The 16,402-nt window shown below is 41.7% G+C and overlaps 2 protein-coding genes and 1 pseudogene across 2 annotated transcripts in view; 1 reads left to right on the top strand and 2 right to left on the bottom strand.

Annotated features, from left to right (window-relative positions):
- LOC123931367 (putative protein ZNF720) overlaps window positions 1-16,402 on the bottom strand; it is an 867,309-nt gene that overhangs the window by 723,594 nt on the left and 127,313 nt on the right. The window lies entirely within an intron of this gene.
- LOC123931274 (zinc finger protein 208-like) overlaps window positions 1-16,402 on the bottom strand; it is a 121,650-nt gene that overhangs the window by 67,472 nt on the left and 37,776 nt on the right. The gene's annotated exons all lie outside the window — the stretch shown is intronic.
- On the top strand, window positions 14,485-14,664 carry LOC123931975 (annotated as a pseudogene).

Below are 16,402 nucleotides of genomic sequence, written 5' to 3'. Positions count from 1 at the left end.
TAATAACGTAATACATTTCTTTCAAGCTTTTTAAGTGTTCATAAAATTTTCATTTACAGCTTTTTATGATTGATTTTAATGAGAATTCTTTACGATGTTATAGTCCATGAAGACATGCCAATCAAATGCTTGTTTTTCATGGGTACATGGACACAGTTTTAAATTATGGTTATATGGAAGTTTTCCTTTTCTGTCATACATCAATGTTTTATTTAGAATTTCTTGGGTTGAGTTTTGTCTTACTCTGATTTGGTAATTTCCTAATAATGTGTTTCTTCTGCTGGTTCATTCCACCCTATTCGTTAGGTGTGTATTCGGTGTTATCTGTGTGTGTTGTTATAGGAAGGGGATTTTCAGCTCAGTATATTCCAAGACCATCTAAGTACACTTCAAAAAGGAATGGCCTTCATGCTTTTTGCTGGTAAATTTTGTGTCTTTGTCTTGTGTTTGTACGTCACACATACATACTGTGTGACCCCTACTTTTTGTCTCCTTGGAGAGTGGTCAGTGAATGTTGTACCATGTCTAGGTGAGGTGTCATCAATGTAGAATTCATTTCACCATGTATTTGTGGGTGAATTTTTATTCTCTCTGCATGAGAGAAAGACTTTCTTGAATTCAAAGTAATTTTCAAACTTTTGACACTTCCGTATCATGTTTTGGTGTGAAATATGAAAGATATATTTTATCTGTAATTGTAAGATGAATACCCATGATATGCCTTGGTACCTTCCTCATTGCCTTTTGTGTCTTCTGGGAGTATTTTCCTTGTGGTTACCTTAGAGATTCCTTAAAACTACATTGTTGTAAAACAGTTTAAAACTCAGTGTCAATTACATAGAGAATTCTTCTTCCTGTCTCTACCCCCGCAACCCCCAACTTTGATACTACAAATTCTTTTATGTTGTGTATTTTATGACCTACATGTCTGATTTTAATACTTCTAAAAGAAAAAAAAACAAAGCTCTGTAGCAGAAATAAACGTGACTGGTATCTCATTACAACACTGCAGGTTTGTGTAATTTTCTACATATTTATGCTCAGCGGAGAGCTTTGTGTTCTTATGTGGTTGCAGGTTCTGGGTAGAATCCTTTTATTTCATCTAGAGAGTATTCTTTAATGGTTCTTGTAGGACAGGTCTACTGGTAAACATAGAGGGGTCTGTACTTGGCAATGTCTTCATTTCTATGTCTGTGGAAAAGAGTTCTGCCCTGTAAAGTATTCTTGGCAGTATTTTTCAATCTTTCAGTAGCTGAGTGCATTATGCCGGCCCCATTCTTGTTGGGACTGCTGGGATCCCACTGCTGCTCTTCTAGGAGCTCTCGCACAAGGTGAAGTGCATTTGCCATGCTGTTTCAAAAGTCCATTTTCGTTTGTGGTCTTTGATGGATTAATCACAACATGTTATCAGTCCTCCCATTCTTTGTATGTGGTCTGCTGTATATACCATAGTTTTATAAGGAAGTAATTTGAGGGGCGCCTGGGTGGCTCAGTGGGTTAAAGCCTCTGCTTTCGGCTCAGGTCATGATCCCAGGGTTCTGGGATCAAGCCCCACATCGGGCTCTCTGCTCAGCAGGGAGCCTGCCTCCCTCCTCTCTCTCTGCCTGCCTCTCTGTCTACTTGTGAGCTTTCTCTGTCAAATAAATAAATAAAATCTTTAAAAAAATTTTTTAAAAGGAAGTAATTTGAGGAAATAAAATATTAAGGCAGTCATAGTGCAAAGACATTTACTGTGGTGCACTGGAGTTATCAAGATAAACTTGTCTGTTGTAAGTGGACCAATACTGATGAACAGCATGTTATTCAGTGGTTAACTGTATTTGTTAGTAGACCTGAAAGGATTCAGGGGCAGATGGATCTCTAGAGAGGAACGGTTATTTTCAGTGTGATTCATTTTTTCTTTTGACTCGATTTTGTACATGTAGATGGGTGTCCAAAGAAAGCCAGTGTAGCAGAAGTTTCATCAGATAAACCAGCCTTTTATCTTTTGTTTATACTGCTTTGGTATCAGGGTCCTGCTGACCTCACAGAATGGTTTTGAGTGTATTTCTTTATTTCAGTATGTATAAATTTCTTTTTTATTGCTAAGATTTTGGTAAGGATTGTCATGAATGGTCTTTGTAAATGTTAATTTCTTTTTGTTGTACTGAACCATGACTCACCATCTAATGCCAAGGGTTTCTACCTAACAAGTGCTAATTGAACAAAGTCACTAAAAATATAATGATATGGCCTAGTCAGAGAATTCTCAGGGACTCTCAATAAAATTTTACCCTGTATGTTTCTCCAGTTGTTCTGTGAGTGTAGAGAACACAAGCAGAGTTTTAGGGTTTTGATATGCACAGAATGCAATGTGTTATATTAAGCTAAAGACAGATTTTAGAGTCAGATAACTAACTAGGAAGAAGCATGTGTACATACATATGTGTGTGTACCTATAATTTCAGAAGGAAAAGGAATCTTGTGTGTGTGTGTGTGTCTGTATGTGTGTCCCAACAGTAATGTGACCACAAGCACAGAGGGATTCTGAGAGGGACTTTTTTTTTTTTTTTTTTGACAGACAGAGATGTCACGAGAGAGAGAGAGAGAGAGAGAGAGAGAGGAGGAAGCAGGCGCCCTGCTGAGCAGAGAGCCTTCTGCAGGACCTGAACCCAGGACCCTGAGATCATGACTTGAGCTGAAGGGAGAGACTTAACCCACTGAGCCCCCCAGATGCCCCTGAGAGGGACTTCTGTGGGGATAACTCAGATTGACCTGTGACTTAGTTCCTGCAGAGGTTGTGCAGAGTGGCCTGGGTCCGAATAACTGGGAGCACTTACAAGTCTTGGATCCCTATGGCTAACCTTATACTACTGGGTCAGTAGCTCTGGGGTGCAGCTCCCCACCTTTCCTTTCTTACCTAGTCTCAGGTGGCTGTCCGGGGACTAGATCTTGAGAACCTGTATCTGGGGACACATTCATAGTTGGGTTCTTCAGGAAAGGTAGTATCCCGTGGGTAATGTAGTGAGATACTCAGGTGTGTGGTCTTGGGTCTCCAGGTGTGAATGTGGACTCCTGTGTGTTGGGCCTTTCCTGTATTGTTTCTTGGATGCCTGACCTTTGTGTCTACTTCTGAGTAGTCAACCTGGAAACCACTCAGGATATATATGTGTGGTGTAGGCTGGAATGTTGACGTTGAAGTGTCCGTTCATGGAAGCTGTTCTGTGTGAGGACAGCTGCATGAACCACTGAGTGTCAAGGAGGAAAGAGAATCCAAACCCGGGTCACCTTCTAGAAGGGCCTCTTTCTCCTTTGTCCCGTGTGCCTCACGTTCTTATGTCGGGCAGCCAGATTCAAACCCTGACTCTACCAATAGTGAGAGGCTCACTATACCTTCCTTTATCTACATCATTTCTTTCAAAATAAATAAATGAGGGGCACCTGGGTGGCTCAGTGGGTTAAAGCCTCTGCCTTCAGCTCAGGTCATGATCCCAGGGTTCTGGGATCGAGACCCACATCGGGCTCTCTGCTCTGCAGAGCCCGCTTCCTCCTCTCTCTCTCTGCCTGCCTCTCCGCCTATTTGTGATCTCTGTCTGTCAAGTAAATAAATTTAAAAAAATCTTTAAAAATAAAGAAAGAAAGAAACAAACAAATCATTTCTTTCAGTACAAGGAGAAGAGTATTAGCTCTAACCCATAGAATCCAGAGCATTGAATACATGAAGAGCAGATTCAGTAAGCGTGGGACATATAGTGTATGCAGTACGCAGAGGAACATGTCAGATGCTAGTGAATACTTGGATTTTACCTTTAATGATAAAAAGTAACCCACAAATCATGTTTCATACTGAATCCTCTCTGAATGTGAATATTGAACCTTGTAAAAAGAAATAGCCTGTGTCCATCTGAAACTTGGAAGTACCTGTCTGATGCCAATTTTCATTGGAATCCTGTGGAATTGTGGTTTTATTCTCAGTCATCTGAATGTAGCCAGTTGTTTGGCATTCCTTCTAGAGGTATCCCATGGACCTCAGCAGCTTCTGCTGTAAAACATGTGCAATCATTTTGAATATACACTTATTCTCTATGAGCACAGAGGGCTAGACATCTGTCCATGGACAACTGTGGACTCCTGAGTGCCTTCCAAACCCATGCTGGCAACTCCGTGATCAGCCGGGGCCAGAGGTGATGCTGAACATGTCGCAGGACCAAAGGCCATTCTCTGTTGCTGGGCAGGACCACAGGCTGGGCTCAGAGGCTGCCCAGGTTCACTGAGGAGGCTCCCTGCTCATGCAGAGCAAAAGGTTATGCTCAATGTTTGGTCTGTGCTGCTGGTTTGGTCTTCTCCCCAGTGGCCTGTTAGAGAGGCTCTGTGATTGTCTAGGGTCTCTGTTCAGGCTTCTAGTGGGGCACGATTGGAGGCTAGGATCAGCCATGGGAAGTGACTTAGAACATGCATAGCTACCCAGACAGAGAACATAGGATGTTCTCGTTCAAAGCACTGGATGGACACCCAAGTCAGTCACAGCTGCTGACAAATCTCCTTAGCCAGGTAGGTTCATCTCCTCTCTGCAAGTGGGCAGATTCCCGTGGATCTCTGATTCATTGCCACTACAATTTGGAACGCTGTCTGGTCTGGCAGCTCTACCATCTGAGCACTGGTTGCTGTAAGCCCTGCCCACCTTCTCCGTGTCTATAGGGTCCCCAGTGGTCCAGCAGCGAAGGTGCCCCCAGAGATCCCTGTGAGGTGATCTCTCGCTGGGTCACCCAGAGAGTGGTTTGCCATTTGGGGAATGCTGGATGTCCACTCTGTGCTGTCATTTTCTTTGTGGAGCCATTGTAGTTCCTTCTGGTCCCTGGGAAGGTGCACTGGGATCCACGTGAAATTGCTCCTGTTACCCTTCTAGAGGTGTTCTTCTTGGTCTCTGGGGTCCCGGGGTGCATCGGCCTCACCCTTTCGTATTGAGAATCACGCACTGGTATCTCTTGTGAACAGTTGCTCATTGAGCAAAGGTGGAACTACTTTTTCACTATCTTCATGAGGTCCTCCCTCTGTGAGGAACAGTTTTCTCTCTCCTGGGCTAAAAACAGTTGTTTCCCTGTATACATGTATTTGTGGGTATGTATTTTTTTATATGTGTGTATGAATTTGCACATATACATGCTTGATATCCAAGAGGTAGTGTGTTTAAATCATGAATTTTTTTTTAAGATTTTATTTATTTATTTGACAGAGAGAGAGATCACAAGTAGGCAGAGAGGCAGGCAGAGAGAGAGGAGGAAGCAGGCTCCCCGCGGAGCAGAGAGCCCGATGCGGGACTCGATCCCAGGACCCTGAGATCATGACCTGAGCCGAAGGCAGCGGCTTAATCCACTGAGCCACCCAGGCGCCCCTAAATCATGAATTTTTGATATTGAAACATACCCCTAACAGTGACAAACGCCTTTCATGTTAATGATTATTCTGTGAGATGTGTTTGTTACCATGCTGCTTATTTGATTGCTTATCACTACATGGGTTGTTTCTTCTTCCGTTTCTTTAAATTTGATCATCCAGTTTTTGATTTATAGATAAAGGAAAAATTTCAGTCTCTGAGTTGTCCCCATAGTGGCAGCTTATGTGATTTTCATGTTTGGCTCCTGGTTCATACATAATCATACCATGTCCTTTTATCTGTTTTGTTGCTGGTGGTGTTTCTCTCTATTACTACAGAGCTGGGCATTAACTGTTTTCCAATCTCTTCTTCAAAGTGTCTAGTGAGTTCTTGTCCTCATTTTTTTCTGTTATGCCTTTTTCTTCAGTCTTTGTAGTTCTCCATATATCCCGAGAATGAGTCTTTGTATCCTGTCTAACTCTATTTCTATCTCTCGAGCCTGTGATACAGAGATGTTTTGGATTCTTTTTGTAATCTCTTTCTTCATTTCACCATTCATGGTTGGTGTGTTGTTTTTTTTCTTCCTCTTAGCAATTTTTTCTTATACCATACCCCAGATTTCGAATCCTTATGTTTATCAGTCAGAAATGTATTATAAACTAATGTGCTCTGTGATTTCCTTAGTGTCTGAGGTTTCCTAACTTTTTTCCCCCTACATGGCTAACAAAATGAAATGTCCTCTGAAAAAGTTGAACCATGTTTTCTTTTGTTTAAAAAAGATTTTATTTATTTATTTGACAGAGATCACATATAGGCAGAGAGGCAGGCAGAGAGAGAAGGGGAAGCAGGCTCCCCGGTGAGCAGAGAGCCCAATGCAGGGCTTGATCCCAGGAACCTGAGATCATGAGCTGAGCCGAAGGCAGAGGCTTTAACCCACTGAGCCACCCAGGCACCCCTGAACTATGTTTTCTTTTCATTTCCTTACACAGATCAGTTTTTCTACAGACTTTAATTTATTTGTGTGTGTGAGAGAAAGAATGAACACAAGGTCGGGGGAGGACCAAGGCAGAGTGACAAGCAGACTCCCCACTGATCAGGGAGCCCCAGGCAGGGCTCTATCCCAGGACCCTGCATCAGGATCCAGTTTTTAGGCAGAAGCTTAACTGACTGAGCCACCCAGGCTTCCCTACACAAGTCATGTCTTGAAATGGATTCACAGGGCCAAGATCTTAGATGCTGAATTCTCTGTTGATTTATCTCTCTGTCTTCCTCCTCTAGTGGTGTTAGCAGTCTCCCAGGACCACACACCCAATGTCAGTTGTGGTGTCATAGATCTTCCATGGGCCTCTGTGCTCAGATGAATGATTATTCCTCTATTCCCACAGCAGACATGCCTCTAGGAGCTGGGCAAATGCCATAATCTTTGTCTTGCAGGCAAGATTGTGTTGCAATCGTGGCAACCTGATAAATGTACCATTGTCTCTCTTTACTTCACTGCAGGTACGATAAGTTCTACAGCTTTTATTGCCAAACAGGGGAGCATAGGCGACTCATTGGCCATTGTCTGTAATGGAGTCCCACACACACTGACAGCTTTTGGGTGAAAGATTGCTGCCATGACGTTGGATGCACACTTCTTTGTTAGGTTGACAGAGTGGCCAGGGATGTGTCTTTGGTGGTACCATGTGCATCTTGGGTATCTTCCAGAGCTTTGCCATTGGCCCTATGGCCGATGGTTGGAAAATCTTAAAGTCAAACCTTCCAGGTACATTGACTTTGTGACCTACCCTGCATGTCACTGTATATCACTGCCAGATGAGCAGCAAAAGATCATGAAGGAAAATGTACTGGTTACTGTTGTGGATATCTGCACCGAATCCCACATGTGCCTTATATAGATTATCACTATTCCTTGAAGTCATGTGGTGACCTCATGATCTGCACAGGTGTTTCCTTGATTGATGTTTTAGTTATAATTGTCATTCCACTCATATTTGGTAGTATAGTGACAGCATCTTGATCGTGGGTAGCAGACAGATGAGTTTATTGTATTGGAAAACAGATGTCTGTTTCCTTGGCCGAAGATCGGGCATATACGCTAGATGTTCCTTGAAGATACTGGGGTTTCCTATGCTCAGAGCCTCCAACACAAACCCACCGCATGTGCAGCGTCTCCCAGTACCAGTTGAGGGTGGGCAGCTGGCCAGTGGAATTACTGTGATGAAGATGTTTTATGATATTTGCTGTGTCATGAGCCATAAGACACTTGGACTTAGACCTAGGAACCTCCTGTCTTCTGCCAGTATTGGAAAATCGTTACAGACCAACGGGGTACAGTATAGAATGTGTGTCATCTGGCACCTTTCACAAGTTCCTTGTTAGTGCTGATGCTGCCCCTAGGGACCCACGTTTAGTGGCTACACCAGAGAATGCAGGCAGAGCACAACTGAGCCCCACACACCCACCATCTTATGTCAACAGAAACATTTCCTGCTGAGTTCCTGGGAAAGAATTTACTATTTACTTTTCACTGTTGTGAGTTTACTGTTGGTCCCAGCAAAGACCACCATCACCACCCTAAAGGACCATGAGCTTTCACAGCACTTTAAAGTTTATAGAAAGAAGAGTGGTGAATGCACTAACATCTGAGCAAGTCTCTATTTGGAAAACAATGTGTATACATTGATTGCTGCAATGCTGACTGAACACTGATTTTGTGTTCATAAGGTTTATGGTGCGAAATGTTGGCAACTGCCCATATATGGTGCGATTTCACCCCCATAAAATCGTGCGAGCTGTACACTAGGTGTCCTGTAATAACCATGAAGATGTAGATACTAGCCCCCATCTATCTGCCTCATCTTTTTCCCTATCGATTAAAAGAAATGTGGGGCACCTGGGTGGCTCAGTGGGTTAAAGCCTCTGCCTTTGGCTCAGGTCATGATCCCAGGGTCCTGGACTCAAGCCCCACATGAGTCTTTTTGCTCTGTGGGGAGCCTGCTCCTTCCTCTCTCTCTGCCTCCCTCTCTGCCTACTTGTGATCTCTCTCTCTCTCTCTCTCTCTGCCAAATAAATAAATAAAATCTTTTAAAAATGTGTGTGTATTCTGTATGAGTAAAATATGGATGAATGTAAAAATACAGAAAGGAAGAGAAGTTCAGGGAGTTTTCATTGTTGCGTTTACAAGTTTTTAAGAGGAAAGAAAAATATTTTATATGTAAATGAGTTTTCGTGTACCATGTATACTCTCTTCATCAATATATGATTGTTTTAATTTCTCCACAATAGTGTAAATTTCTTTTTTTATAAAGATTTTATTTTTACTAATTTGTCGGAAAAAGAGAGCTCAAGCAGGGGGAATGGTGGGCAGAGGGAGAAACAGGCTCTCTGCTGAGCAGGGAACCCAATGTGGGACTTGATCCCAGGACCCTGGTATCATAACCTGAGCTGAAGGCAGACACTTAACCAACTGAGCTACCTAGTCATCCCTGGTGCTACAAATTTCTATTTTTTTTCTCAATTTTAGTTATTCTAACAAATAGGAAGTGTAGTCTCCCTGGTTTCTAGGAGTAGTGACTAAAGAAAACTTTATATGTATATAAATTAAATATCATATAAATATATTATTTATGATATATATCAAAATACAAAGCAAATAAACATATCGAATGTATCAAAATATAGACATATACATATCAAATATATACATATCAAGAGACATAAAAATAATATATAATATGGATCTCTGTATCTATCTAAACAAAACTCAGTTTAGAAGAAGGACATCCTGCCATTTGGACAATGGGGGTGAGCATGGAGGATATTATACTAAGTGGAATAAGCCACACAAAATGGCAAATACTGCATTATCTCAATTATATCTGAAATCTAATGAAACTGAACTCAAAGCAGAGTAGAAATGTGATGCCACGAGGTGGCTGATGGCAAAGTGGGAGGTGTTGGTCAAATGGTACAAAATTTCACTTATGCAAGATGAGTAAGTTCTGGAGATCTGAGCTATATACAGCATGGTGACTACAGACAATTCTGTGTCTTAATATTTGAAATTTGCTAAGGAGTATATCTTAGATGTTCTTACAAAAATTAAAACATCAAAAATGAAAAATTTCTAACACTTTGAGGTGATGGACATGTTCATTAGCTAGGTCATTTTAACCATGTTGTAATGGATACATATATTTCTATTTTGTTACTTGAGTAACTACTCAATCTGCAGGGATGGAAAACAGGATTCTGAGTGAAAGACTTGTGAAGCACGGGACTTAATGATAAAAACAAAAATGAAGGCACTAAAATACATGGTCCTTTGCTCCCATTTTTCTGATTCCCGGTTTGGGGAATTGTGAGCACCAGCCCTGGAAAGGAACAGGAAAGGAACAGCCACTCAGATTCTGTTCTCTAATCTGTTCTGGGAAGGGAGGAGCTCCCAGAGCCAGAGAGATAAGGACCCAGACTCAGAAGAGGGTGTATGTATCTGGCTTGACCTAGGGAGGGAGTGGGCTGTAGGCCCTTATCTCCCTGCCTCAGGGATATTTCCAGCGCTGTCATTCCTAAGCCTATCCAAAGAAGATTAACATACAGAATTCATATTATTTAAATCTATTTGGTCTCTTTACTTTCTGTGTTATAAAAGAAAAGAAAAAGCAACTTAACATGAACAGAATTTTCTGGGACAATTATATTAGAAAGCTTTTCTTAAGAAGAATGGCAAATCAATGCTACTATTACTGCTAATAAAAACTCTTTGGCCCATGGATGACCCATCAGGGGTAACACCAGAACACACACAACACAGACAAGGAACTGGCCCAACTGAAACAAAGTTCCCTCTAGACCACTCTTCCTCCTCACATTGACTCCACAATCCCAAATTCAACAATGTACCTATTACCCTAACCTAAAAATTCCTGGACGATGTGGGTCATGACTCTTTATCTGTTTTTCTAATGATGGGAGGCTATGGAAATAAACAGTTTCTGTTTTCATCTGTACACTTGCTCAGTGTTCTTTACCATAGTATGAGGAGCCTAGAGGGACTCCCACCTGGGTACCATGAAGAAGATTCCCTCTATGGAGGGAGAAGAGGACCCTGGATGATTCATTCCTCTTTCTTGGAGATGAAAGCAGATTCAGATTCTGATGCCAACCTAACCCCAGTCTATAGAGGCCATCCCTATGTATTCCAAAGAGTCCCTGGTCCTTAGGAGTGTGTCCCCAGCGAGACTGCGCCCATAGGGATCCAGGGAGCAGAAACCTTGGGCTGAGTCTGGGCCATCAGGTAGAGCACAGACCTGTCCTGGTGGAGCAGTGTCCTCTGAAGCAGGTGTGATATTTCCCATGTCTGAGCAGGGCTCTCTGCAGTAAGTAGCCTGTACTTCAGTTAACATGGGTTACAGGTAGCTGTAGTTGCGGTCATGATTTTAGAACTGCTGTGGGTCTTAACTTTGCACTGTTAATAACCCCCCCCCCCCCACTGAGGTTGCACTAAAGCAGAACCTAATGTGGCAGGTTTTAATGCCTATGCTTGTTGCCATGTAGACATTCTGCTCTGACCATCAGGCGCACCAGTTTCTTGAAGGACAATCAAACCTGTTAACCACCTCTGTGGAACTTTCTTTGTAACCCAGCCCCCAGGTAAATGGTAGGCAAATATAACATCTCATATTGAAAGTTATACATTCAAAGACATTTTGAGTATCTCTGCATTCCTTCAAGAGAAACTACTTCATCATTGATTGGACTCTGACCTTATATCCTGGGACCCTCAATATAACAAAATTGTATGGATAATTATATAATAATTATAAAAGGATTCATTCTATAGCTATAATTTATTATTTCTTACTATGATAGATTATCCCATTCACAATTTTACCTACAATGTGACTGTCTTGTCATTGTATATGACACTCTTTGAGGCATGAATATATAAATGACTTACATGGAGGAAAACAGACTACATTTTGCTCATGAGATGAGGAAGTTTTATAATTTCTCCAGGATACAGAGAAGGACCTGGATACACAGTGGTCATCACTCAAAAGAGTAAAGTTCTGGCAGGTTGGAAACATGCATTGATTAAGACCCAGTTGTTCATTCCCCTCCACATGGCTTAATAAAAAAGAGAAATTACAATGATGGCAGAGAGAATATAAAAATTTACAAAGGTGTTCCCAGGAGAAGAATGTTTGGGGTCACAGCTGTTATCTCAGGGGAGAATCTAGGTGTGATATTTCCTATGAAGGTGTTGGCCCCTCAGCTTATGCATGAACAGAATGAAAACCATAATGAGTCCTACACACAAAACAGTTGAGATCCATCTGCACAGAGTAAGTCTATGTGTTCCTCCCAAGGTAGAGTAGAACAGGTTCCAAAGCCTATAATGTTAGTGATGTAGCTGATCTTCTTGTCCTATACATACAAAGGAACTATGATATTGACCAGCTGAGGTAGAATTCAGCAGAGGATATTGGAGCAGCCAATGGAATGTGGAACCTTTCCTTAATGCTTTTCCTACCTGGACTGATGGTGATGGCCCGGAAGATATTCAAGAGGTCAGAGTTGCCAGTGGGCAATCTCTGAACACTCTGTGAAAATAGGAAATGATGGAGAAGATGTTTTAAAGCAAAAACTGCCAAGGAGCCTGGGATTCCACCAGAAGGATGACCAACACTTTCCTACATTCAAATGACTGAGAAATACCTCTCCACCTTGTCATGGTTCCAGTGCAGTTAAGGAAAATGATGACAAAGGAGCTAGAACAACAGGTTTCCAGGGAAAATCTGGACCAGGAAGTTCATTCCTAACTGTCATTTTCCAGGGTTCAATATTTACATTCAAAACTAGAGAAATCAGCACGGAAACATGAATTGTGGTACTCCTTTTCCATGAAAAATTTAATCTACAATATTCACCAAAGTCTAAAGTAATTATACAGTGTTTACAATGTATGGTCAACTGTTACTAATGCTTTTAAGGTTCATGAATTTATGCTTTTGGACTAATATTATTCCATTTTTACTGATGTCATAATGAAATACATATATGTTTGTCTCTGACCCCAGTTTTGGTACAAAGCTCCTAACACTTGTAAATTCCTAAGTGATAACAGCAGTAGGAGTAACCCTTACTCAGGGAAGTGGCTCTGGGTGGGCTCCTGAATGGGGGCTGGCCACCACAAAGACCAAACCATAACCAGAAGGTTGGAACATTCAGCTTCATCTCCCCACCCCCCTTACTCCAGAGAAGGGAGAACAGCTGCAAATGGAGTTATGACTGGCCATTCCCAAGAACTCACCTGTTCACCTGTGTTACAGATATGTTACTTACAGTAGTCTCATGACAGTATTGTGGTCAGTGAGATGAAGAGAGAAGCACCTGGAAGAGGTTGGCCTTCCCTGAATAAAAAAAGGAGTGATTCTAAAATAAATTCCCTGAGTCCTATCAGACTTAGACTGCCTCTGTGATGCCTGGAACGTGGTTTGATGACTGAGGGTGGGGCAAGCACGTCTGGCCATGAGAGAAGTGTTAGCACAACGTCTGCTGGTGGACAACAGCAGAGGGAAGAAGTGGACCAACCAGACTATACCATAGTGTGTACGAGCCCTTTTATCAGACATGAGCATTACCTACTCAATATGCACAGAATACACGACATACATCTTCTTTTCTAGAAGCACACATCTGCCTTTTCAGGGTATGGTGGATCACAAAGTAACAACTACCCCAAATGCAGCTTTATACTTCACTTGGATCAGGGTTACATGTGATCATGACCTGCTACCCAACTTCATGGTATCAGTTTCCACAACTGACAAGAGTCCTCTTTCCTGCTCCCCACAGGATGGGCAGAAACACAGCATGGGCTGTGAATGAACATTTACCTTAAAAAGCAGGTGGACTGTTTGGGGCAGAAATGCTCACTGCCTCTGACTGGTGAGCTGCCCCCCAACTAATCAGTGCCCCTCACACACACCTCAAGGAATACTACTCCTCACCGGGCTCAAACAGAACGAGTTTCCTGCTGTGCATCGGCTTCACTGGACTGTCATCCAACACTGGGGTTAGATACCTAAGATTCTAGTGCTTGTGGACACTCAGCACACATCTTTCTCGTTGTGCCAATGTCCAGAAGGCTGGATGTCTACTTTGCCATGTGACATTTGAAAGCAGTGTGTCCACAATGTTTCAGTCTCCAGCAACCCCTCTCCATCCCCTGCCATGGATTTTGGACTGAAAAGTACAGTAATCTTGGTCATCCCACAGCATCTGTCCTCAGTACTACACAGGAATTTGTGAAATCATGAAGACAAGACCTGACTTCTCTGAAACCCACCACATTTCTCAAGCCTCCATCTCTGTCATATTTGTTCATCACAAGTAGCTTCCTAAGCCTTTGCAGTGACTAAAAGACACTCCCTGCCATTTCTTTCCCCACACTTTAAAAGTTTTCTGTATTTGCTTTCAGTAGGTCTTATCTTTCTCTGTAAGGATACCATCAACATGTTTTATCTGCCTTCAAAACTCTCATTGACCAGTGCCTGAATTAAACCCTGTGGCTCACTGGCACCTCTTTCCTCCTACCTCAATGAAGTGATGACAAAGTTGTACTTAAATCTTGAGTATGGCTTCCAGTGATCTGCTTAAAGATAATTTCTCATTGCCCAAATGATTCATGAGAACCTATAAGAGTGACTGATGTGGAAATGGGGCAGCTTTGATGCATATGTTGCTGGCAATGCCAATGAGGAGACATAGAAGAACTGAAGATGATTTGGAAAGAAAACAAATAGAATTTACCTTCCGAAGTTCAGAGTCAATAGTGCAGCCCAGGATAGGTATCCTGTCTCCACAAGCAGAATTTATGCCAATACATCCGTCTGGATGTTTTTCATCTCTTACCTGGGGCAATAACATTACTTCTAATGGAATACTGTTATCTGACTAAGTATAGAAAAGCTTTTACAGACTCTGTACTGTCTCATGTTTTTCACTTCAAAGAAATATCAAGACAACCCGTGACTCATAAAATCTCCATGTTTTCACTTTATTAAATTGTCACAGTAATGTGAACACCTTGGATGATATCAAGTATCAAAAATGAAGGAAAGAGCTTTGCGCAGTGGCAGTATCGTAGCCAATGAGGTTTATCTGAGGCGCGATTATTGCTAATTGAAAAATGAAGGAAAGAGAGGGACAAGTTAAATGGCAGAGGAGTAGGGGATGGTAAGTTTGTAGGTCCCTGGCATTCAGCTAGTTATCATTCTGAATTCCTGCAAAATCCATTGGAGATCTGAGAACAAAAATGCTACAATTCTACAAATAGAAAAGCAACCACTTCTTGGAAGGTAGGAGGTACAGAGACTTGAATCAGGGGCCATATATGGGAGGACAGGGTGAGGGGAGGGAGTCAGCTTAAGGAGACTACTGGTTAAGTATTAGATGCAGTGGAGTGAGGTATCAGAACTTTTAAATCTCTGGTACGGGGGGGGGGGGCGCCTGGGTGGCTCAGTGGGTTAAGCCTCTGCCTTCAGCTCAGGTCATGATCTCAGGGTCCTGGGATGGAGCCCCACATCTGCCTCTCTGCTCAGCGGGGAGCCTGCTTCCCCCCTCTCTCTGCCTGCCTCTCTACCTACTTGTGATCTCACTCTGTCAAAAAAATAAAATCTTAAAAAAAAAAAAAGTCTCTGGTGGGGACACCCCTGGCGGGAGAGTGGGGTCTCAGGATCCCTGGGGTCACAAGAAGAATGGGGATGCCTGAGTGAGGCAGAGTTCACAGGCATCAGAGCAGGGAAGCTGGCTGAAAACAGCACTGCTTTTTATTCTTCGTGTTGCCATTAACTGGGACCTGCTGCACTGTTGCACTCCTGCTCTCCCGTCTGCGGCCCAGCAAAAGGCCAAAGTGTAGTGAGACCTTCCTCCCTCCTCCTGGAGGAAGAGCACAGGTCCACATCACAGGAGTCTGTACAATTTGGCGACTTGAAACTCAGTCGCATGCCTGAGACAAAAACCCTGGGTCACAGGCTGCATGAATACAGAGTTCAGATGGAAACCAGGGAGACAAAAGTGCTTTTCTGTGAGGGATCTCTGAAAATGGTATGTATGTGTGTGTGTGTGTGTGTGTGTGTGTGTGTGTGTGTGTGCAACTTTTCAGCCTTGGGTTATTAAGCAGGGTGCCACCATTTTCAACCCCCGCAACCACTGCTGAAAGCCTTCAGTGAGCAAAACAGTGCCACATAGTGGAATCTGGAATGACTTACACTGAGCATGTACTCCTGAAAGGGAGGTATAATTCCACTAGGAAAAAGGTCTTTGAGAATCAGGGTGCAACAGGACCCTCCCTGAGAAGATCAGTGGGAACAAACAGCTAGCACCAAGTTTACCAGTCACAGACAACTGCAAAACTGCAGCTGTTGGGAAAACAGTATATAGCATTACCAGTTTTTTTATTCTTCTATAGTCTTTCAGTTGTTTTTTTTTTTAATTGTTTTTTCAATTCTCTTTTTATTTTTATTTTATATATAGGTTATATATATATATGTATTTTTTGATATTTTTAATTTTTAGTTTCCATTCATTGTATCTTATATATATGATTTGATATATAGATATATATTTATATATTTTATATTCTAAATATATATTTATAATATATAGATATACATAGATATAATACAGATGTATATTTATATTACATTATATATACATATATAATATAATATGTATAATATATATTAGTATATAATATGTATAATATAAAGTTTATATATAAAGTTTTCTATATATATAAAATATATAATATATATTTATACATATACATAATATAAAGTTTTTCTTTCTTTCCTATTTTGGAATCCAGTTTCTTTTAACAAGCAGAACAAAATACACCCACAATCTAGAATTTTGGTCTGTTCTGTTTGGTTTCTGGTTCAATTTTTTATTTTCTTTAGATTTTGTTTTCTTCTGATTTGTTATTTTTTTTCTGTTGTTGTTAATATTATTGTCTTTTCTCCCTCTTTTTTCTATTCT

This window comes from Meles meles, chromosome 19 (genome assembly GCF_922984935.1).
Source record: "Meles meles chromosome 19, mMelMel3.1 paternal haplotype, whole genome shotgun sequence".
Classification (NCBI taxonomy): domain Eukaryota; kingdom Metazoa; phylum Chordata; class Mammalia; order Carnivora; family Mustelidae; genus Meles; species Meles meles.
Note: the sequence above shows the minus strand (reverse complement) of the source record. Positions and strands in the feature narration are given on the sequence as shown.